General features: G+C 38.7%; 1 long non-coding RNA gene across 1 annotated transcript; it reads right to left on the reverse strand.

Annotated features, from left to right (window-relative positions):
- Positions 1-236: 236 nt before the first annotated feature.
- Positions 237-2,996, reverse strand: LOC120288148. The gene is made up of 3 exons (XR_005546438.1): positions 2,717-2,996; positions 2,334-2,502; positions 237-1,022 (listed from the first exon to the last, which is right to left on the reverse strand). It is a non-coding gene; the product is annotated as an uncharacterized LOC120288148 (long non-coding RNA).
- Positions 2,997-7,508: the final 4,512 nt, after the last annotated feature.

Consider the following 7,508-nt stretch of genomic DNA (forward strand, 5'->3'; position numbering starts at 1 on the left):
AGCCAATCATTACCAAGTGACATCTTTCAACAATATATGTGCGTTTTAGTCTCTTAACATATTGTATCAGTTGGTGAAACATCAATTCATTAAAAAAGAAACAACTATAATACATATGTTTACATATACATAATCCAATGATTCTCGACAAAATTACATCTCATATCCTACATAATCCTAGAAACATCTCGCGATTGAATAAAATGCGAAACCTAATGCAGCACGCCAAAATCACATCTTCTAAGAGGTTATCCAATAGAAGTGCTAATGAGTTTTATACATGGATTTGAGCAACTGATAAACCATCTCATCATGAGGACCAATAAAACAAAAGTAAGATAGCAACTAAGAAATCTAAAAAAGGTCATGTACATTGCATGCAACCATAAACTGGAAAAGAAAACCAAAGAAAAATCTATTGCCCCACCCCACAATTTGTAAAGACCAGCTGTTAAACAAGGTCAAGTTGGTCCACACAGTCACATTTTGTGAAGACCAGCAGCTAAACCTTTATTAAATTCCTCCAAGATGCTGCACCTCAGCCTATTGTTTTGCCTTGACCATTCACAATGGAGAGAAACTTATCTATCCAATTAGTAGTATGCATGTGGACTCCCAAAGTTTGTGCTAATATATTTTCATCTAATTATTATTAATAAATAACTCAATTAGCCTAAGATACCATTGCCTAGGCAATTCATCATGCATCACAAGCCATCTACCACAACTACCGACAGTATGGTCTGTTCAGGCTCATCTGCAAACTTCATGTTTCTAACCAGATGCATCAAGAGAAAAGACAATCCCAAATGCAGAATTTTCTGAACCAGATGCTGCTAGAACAACTAAAAGTCCCCAGAAGAAACCATTTCTAAGAGTAAATAGGTAACATATAGATGTTCTCCCGACATCTGGAAGTGATTGCCATGCGTGTACTCACTACACCTTCATCTTATCTCCCCTGGGATGCATCTCTAAAAAGAAGTAACCTGATTGTGTCAGCATATCCTTTATATGCAGCCCTGATCAAAGCAAGAGAACAAGCATCGTTGACAATTCATAAAGTACAATGTGGGACAAAAGAAGGATGAATATGCTGTTATCATTAAAAAAAAAAAGTTTCTAGTTAACTTCAAGATGATGATAATGATGAAGACGGCGGCGGCGGCAATAATGATGATGATGATGTTGTTTTGTTGTCATTACAAGAAAATTTCCAGTTGATTACAGGATAGTTAAATCAGAAGATGTTGAATTCCCAAATTCAATCTTGAACGAAGATATAACAAAACATGGAGCAGGGCATAAAAATTCCTATCAGAAAGAGCTGCAGGCTAAAGTAATATGAAATGAAATGGGAATTGTCTTTCTCAACATTTTAAATTGAATCCTTCCCAATCATCCCTCATTACAACAAGGAACTTGAACTTGAACCATCTATAGCCATCATAGATCACTCATTCAGACAAGCAAGCAGTACCGTTTGTTCAGCAATAGTTCAGCTTGTGACCTCCGTAAACAAGGTTCAGTTGAAAAACTAATGATGAGTTATTCACACTTCCTCCAGATTTGCATCAATGTCTTATCAAACATGTTTTGACTTTGAATTCAATGCAGAGATTTCAAAATCATGCGAATGTCTTCTCTGCTAAAGCAACTTGCAATTAAATTAGGCCAGGCACCAAAGCATCTAATCAAACTATTCATTCTTTTCATTTATACAAGAGCATCTTATCAAACTATGCCCACCTCATACAGCTTTCTCAATCTTCTGCCATGATTTTTACAACATAAGGATGTTAATCATATAAGAAAGAAAAAAGAAAAACGATCAAGATGAATTCCAGAGACAAATTACTATTGACAGAGAACTTCGCACCTCCTAACCATTCAAATCGTAACAGGCCATAAAACCAGGTTTAGGAAATTCACAAGTAAAAGAGATTGTAGAGAGAGTAGAGAGAAACTACTATATTATGTTTCTATGAATGTACATAAGACATCACATTTGACAATGCTCAACTACATCAACCATGCATTGTAGAGTAAGCAAATAATTTACTCCTTCATGTCATGAAACTCAGTAGAAGTAGCATTTCAGATGATGAGCACAACAATGATTCTTCCCATCAAAGGAATTTTTCCCATATTGGATAAGCCCTTCATTGATAAAAATGGAGTTCTTAGGTCAAGAAACAAGTGTGTCCAACTTTGTCCACTTATTTTCCAGAAAGCAGTTTCATGACATTCATGCGACTTAACATCCAGCACAATTTTAACATACCAGAGGACTCCTTCTATCATTATCTGGTGCATCATAATCAGCATGATACCTTGCGACAATGTGATTTAAGAAGGCCGCCTGCCCATACTGGGCAGCAACATGAACTGCCACCAGCTCCGAACCAGAAGCTCATCCGCAACCGCAATGGATCCCCTAACAGCGGCCCAATGCAGTGCAGTTTGCTTCAAGTTGTCCGTCGCATTCACATTACCCCCATTCTTCAATCAATTCATCATCCAACACCGACATACATGAAGAACAACAATAATTAGTACGTTCAGACAGAAACAAGCAGGGAGCAAATGCTTCAAGCAGCAACTTTACACACGCCCCAAATTCAGGACCACGTCGCGAGGAACGCGCGACTGGGCGCGCAAAATCATTCACGGCGGGCGGAAGGAAGAAGAAGCGAGCGACGGAAAGGCGCAGTACCTCGATGATGTACTGGACGACGTCGGCGAAGTTGTTGAGGGCGGCCCACTGGAGAGCGTAGTACCCGTTAGCATCGGGAACCGAGGGGGAGGCGCCTCCTTGCTCCACGAACCTCCTCAGTTACTCCAAATCGCCGTACGCGGAGGCGGAGAACACGTCCACGACGGCCGCCGCCGCCGCTTCGCCGGGAGGGTCTTGGGCGTCGCCGCTCCGGAGGGCTCGGTAACTACGATCTCCGACGAGGCCTTGCTCACTGGGAGCTTCGATTTCTGGGTCGAACCCGAATCTATCCTTCATCTTTTTCTCTTTTTCCTCTTTTCCTTTTAAACCCTTTTTCTTTTCATTGAAAAAATAACAGAATTGATCTATGAATTTTAATTTAATATACAATATCGTCCTTGAACAATTTATTTATTTAATATAATTTATGAATTTTAATTCAATGTGTAATGTGATATCTGAATTTTTAATTTGTTTAATGTTGTCTTCCTACTTTTGGTACATATTCAATTTAGTCTTTGAATTATATGAAAATAGTTAATGTTGTCCCTAAATTTAAATTGATGGAAGGATGGCAGGGAACATATTCATATAGTTCAATGATTTAATCGAACATGTATTAAAATTCGATATTACATGAATAAATTAAAAGTTTGAGGATCACATTACATATTAAACTAAAATTCGAGATATCACATTGAACAAATGATAAATTTAGGGACGGCATCACATATTGAATTAAAGTTCTAATCATTTGCATTATTATCCCTTCAATGAGATTTTGGGAAAAAGAAAAAGAAAAGAACAGCATATTCTTTTACATGGGCTTGAGATTCAAAATTCATTTTCTCAAGGTGCCAAAAGAAAATTACGCATTCAATTTAGAGTTGATCCAAGCATTCCTTTACACAACCATAGAAATCAAAACTTTTTAGCTTGTGAAATTGAATGAGATAGGATTAGAACACTAATTTTATGAGAATAGAATAGAGCACAAATAGGAATCGAATATCTACCTAGCGTGGTTTGCCAAATCTTTATCTAAGTAAATATATAGTAACTACGTCTTTTCTAGGGGTTACTACGAAGGTTAACATATAAAACTGTGATTTATAAGAGATTCATTATTCTTTTTACAAGCGGCGCTTTCTTACATTTTGCACTCCTTTTACTTCAGTTTAGAACACGTGCTTTTCGGTTCCATGAATTTTGTTAGAAAACAAATGGTTTAAATGAGCTTCAATGTTGCAAATTAGTTATTATTGGAAATTTTAACATTTCCCGTGCCACTTCCTTCTAAGTATTTCCTTCGAAGTTTTGTATTATTTTCCTCAATCTAACAATAATGCGGTCAACTAAGTACAAGATTTCCCTAAAGAAACACGTGTCAAATATTTAAGGGATTTCTTTTTTTGATTTTTCTTTTCAGTATGTACATACTCCCTTTGTTTCATATTTAGATCTCTCCACTCTTTTCACATTTGATCCAGATTTCAAATATTCTAAAAATTATGCAAAACCCTAGATTTCATTGATTGTTCTGTAGAAACTAATCTTATACATAAATACACGCAGGAGCTATGGATAATAAAAGCATACGAGATATTTATTTGGTTGTATTCTTTCTCTCTTTTAGTTACCCAACTTTGAGGTCTTTGAATTTTATTTATTTATTTATTTTTGTTTCTGTTGGTTAGTGAGATATTTTCATTTTCATCATTTTCATTATTTGATTGAGTATTGGGAAAATAAATTTGGTCAACAAAAGTCTGATGACAATCGCACTTACATCTACAACGAGCTTCTAGTAAAGGAGTTCCAAGTTGTGGTTTTCTTCTTTTAAACTTTATTTTCATATTGTGTTTATCAGTTGGAGATTCGCATTTGCTTTGTTTGATTAATCGATAATTTATTAGACAAAGAGGTTGATGAGTTATTTTGTTTTTACAAGAAGGTGATTGGCAATAAAGCATAAAATGCATTTTCTTTTTTTTTACTGAAAATATAATTGAATGATTTTTATACTTCTTCTTCATAAGATTCTTATATTCCTCCACCATTATGGTTTTACGACTATCATTTTATTAAAAGCAGACCATCAAGTGTTCAATATGTTTTAGTCACTATAATTTCACTGTAATTTTTACTCTTAAGTTTTCTTGATTTTGTGTATATGAATCTTTAAATGTGAAAAGATGTTCGTTTTTGTTTATTGAATTTGCATATTATGTATCTATGAAAATTAAAATGGTGAAATTATGCGTAAACCAAATTACCTGGCAAGGCATGGGTTAACCGTTAATGGTCTAGTGGAATAACCATTCCAAGACTTATCTTCTTTTTTGGTTTACCGAGTTGCATAGAGAATAAGCTAGGAATGATAAAGAAAAAACACATCATACACTTCATGAGATATAATCGAGTCTACGTTCATCTATTATCACATTATTCATAAACCATAAATGAAAATTAATACAATTTACAAAAAATTATAATATTATTATGTCTAATAATTGTTAGAACACAATTTTGTATTCTAATTAATTGCATTATGTTGACACCTAAATTTTGGCGATCTATTTAGTCATTTATTGCATAAAAATTAGGGGTTAATTTTATCCTTAATATATATATATATATATATATATATATATTAATTGCATAGCTACATTTAGTTTGCATATTTTGCATTTTATTTACTGGACCGGTGGCGGATGGGTCGAATTGGTGGTTTTAGGTTTTAAATTAGCAGGCTGGGCTTGGCTCACGAAAAGAGTACAAATTGGCCCGAGCCCGTTTTCTAAAATTGCAATTTGAAATGAGGATTTTGAAATTTAAGAAAATTAAGTTTTTGATCTTATCTTTAAAAATCAATAGAAAATATTTAGGAGATAAGAAAAATAAGAGGATTTTGTGATTCGGAGGTTATAGGAAAATCTTCGTGTATATTGAAAAGTGGATGAAATATTTCACGAAGATTTTCATCTTATTTGCCTATAAAAGGGAGCCGTATACGATGAGAGAAAGGGGGCTTCTTTTCGTAAAAAAAAATTGAAAAGCGAAAAGAGAGAAAACAGAGAATAGGGTTTCGGTTTGTGGGAGAGGAAAAGAGGAAAAAATAAGCAGAAAGTAGAGGGGAAAGCTGCAGCAAGTGACGTGAGAAGACGGGAGAAGAGGGGAAAAAGAAAAAAAAAGCAATTGACAAGACCCCTACTGTTCATCTTCTCCAAGGGGTTCTTTTGCTGCGTATCCGCCTCAGCCAGCCCAGCGCCTGATTCCCCTGCTGCCGAGCCACCGCTGTGCCGGCACCGCATCTCCAGTGATGACCTGACGCCGAGCCACTCCCTGCGGTCGCAACCAGTCCCGACGCAGAAGCCGGTCGCCGATCCGTCGCGTGCTTCCACCTCGATCAGCGCCCCTGCCCCGATGGACCCGAAGCCTCGACGCTCCACTCTCCGCGAGCAAGTCCGAGCCGTGCTACAGCCGAGCCGCCTTCCCCGCGCCGACGTAGCCGCCGGTCTCCGTCCACGAGCCCCGACGCTCGCGCATCCGCCTCGCCTGGGACTTGCAGCTCGGCCCGTTGGCCTCCGCCAGAGCTAGACCCGAGCCAGATCGCAGTCCTTTCCGCCCCGGCGTTGCTGTTCAGCCCTCGGCCCGTGACGCTTCAGCCAGCCCAGCGCCTCTGCTCCGCCTGACGAAGCCGCCGCTGTGTCGATCCGAGTCTTCCCCCCGAGTGACTCTCCTGTTCTGCTGCCTGTGTGTCCACTTTGCCGGTGATCTGCCTCAGCCCGAGCCTGCACCTCCGCCCCGGCGTCTCCTGCGGCCCGCACCACCTCGCCGTCAGATACCAAGCCACCGGTGACCCAGAGTCGCAGCCGAGTCGAGATCCAGCACCCGGAGTCCCTCCGCTTGCAAATCCGAGGTCCCCGACGACAGAAGTCCCGGACCCAGCTCGACGCTTCCCTTTCGCCGGTGCCGAGCCTCATTGCAGCCACCAGAGGCCTCCCGCCGTCCCTGCAGCGCCCCGCCGGCTGAAGCTCGTGATCCGAGCGCCCCGACGCAGCTCCCGCGACGCAGGCCCATACCGACCCACGACAATCTCCTCGCCGGAGCTCCTCACCGTACACCTGCTGTGCCCTCGCCGGAGCTCTGACGCCGGCCATCCTCCACCACGAGATGCCAAGCCACCGTTCAAAAACAAAAGAAAAGAGAAAAAGAAAAATCAGATTAGGTAGTTTTTCTTTTATTATTTTTATTATTATTTCTTTAATATTCTGTTTTAGTAGAATTGTTCCTAAATATGTGATTGAGATCCCAATATGAAATAGTCCCTCAAGCTAGGGATTGACAGTCCGATTTTGTGCCCGAAATCCGACTCGCAATCAGCTTTATAAAATCGACAATCCAATCTTAAGTTCTCGAGATTTGATTTGCGATTTAATTCAAAATGGCCAACCCGATCTCTACGCGCGAGATATGGTTCATCGATTTTAGATATCAATCTTATCTTATTTGATTCATTTGTTGGTTGAGTCGAGTCTTATTTTCATAAAAGAAAAATCCAAAAAATATTTGAGTTAGGATTAGATTTGCTGATTTAGGGTTAAAATTGCAATCTTATCTCGAGTTTTAAATAAAAAAATCCAAAAATGTTGAATTAAGATTAGGTTTGGTTATTATCTTTTATATTTAAAATAAGAATTTTATTTTAAATCATGGAAAAGAAAACCAAAAGAAAAAGCACATTCATTTAGGATGTTAGTTTTTATCATTATTTGAATTGCATGTGAAA

Source organism: Eucalyptus grandis, chromosome 9, assembly GCF_016545825.1.
Source record: "Eucalyptus grandis isolate ANBG69807.140 chromosome 9, ASM1654582v1, whole genome shotgun sequence".
NCBI lineage: Eukaryota > Viridiplantae > Streptophyta > Magnoliopsida > Myrtales > Myrtaceae > Eucalyptus > Eucalyptus grandis.